We start from the raw sequence: 244 nt of genomic DNA, 5'->3' as shown, positions 1-244 counted from the left end.
CCTTTTTGGCAATCAGGCATTCCCAGATGCCCTTGGTAAGCCAGGGGGGCTTTTGGGCATTCTTGCCCCCTTGCTTCTTTTTGGGATGGTCACCCCTTGGGCCCCAAGTATTGCCTCCTTAAGAAATGACCACTCATGTTGGGCACTGAGTTTCCCTCCTCTTGAGAACCCCAGCGCCTCTCCCACTAATCTCTTCAACTCGTTGAAGTTGGCCCTCTTGAAGTCTAGGGCTACCGCCTTGCTG

Source organism: Gavialis gangeticus, unplaced genomic scaffold (assembly GCF_001723915.1).
Source record: "Gavialis gangeticus isolate Ggan-Ray unplaced genomic scaffold, GavGan_comp1, whole genome shotgun sequence".
Lineage (NCBI taxonomy): Eukaryota > Metazoa > Chordata > Crocodylia > Gavialidae > Gavialis > Gavialis gangeticus.
Note: the sequence above shows the minus strand (reverse complement) of the source record.